The following is a 240-nucleotide window of genomic DNA, read 5'->3' as shown; positions in this document are numbered from 1 at the left end:
GAATTGTACTGTGATGAATACGGAAAAAAATGTCAATAACGAAAAAGAACAACGCTAGGCGAAAGTAACATTATCACTCTATCGTAAATTATTAATTCAAGTTATCAAAATCACACATTTATTTGAAAAAAATATATATAATGAAAAATATTTAAAAAACTTGAAACTCGAAAAAAAAAAAATATTTGAATGTGTCATTTCACACACACAGGTCAAAAGAAGGGAGAAAATGTCATCAGT

At 26.2% G+C, this 240-nt stretch overlaps 1 protein-coding gene across 1 annotated transcript in view; it reads left to right on the top strand.

Annotated features, from left to right (window-relative positions):
• Positions 1-240, top strand: part of LOC119588649 — a gene marked incomplete at its 5' end in the record, with an annotated part of 57,199 nt that overhangs the window by 33,923 nt on the left and 23,036 nt on the right. The gene's annotated exons all lie outside the window — the stretch shown is intronic.

Source organism: Penaeus monodon, chromosome 24, assembly GCF_015228065.2.
Source record: "Penaeus monodon isolate SGIC_2016 chromosome 24, NSTDA_Pmon_1, whole genome shotgun sequence".
Lineage (NCBI taxonomy): Eukaryota > Metazoa > Arthropoda > Malacostraca > Decapoda > Penaeidae > Penaeus > Penaeus monodon.
This window is presented reverse-complemented; position numbering and strand designations above follow the sequence as displayed.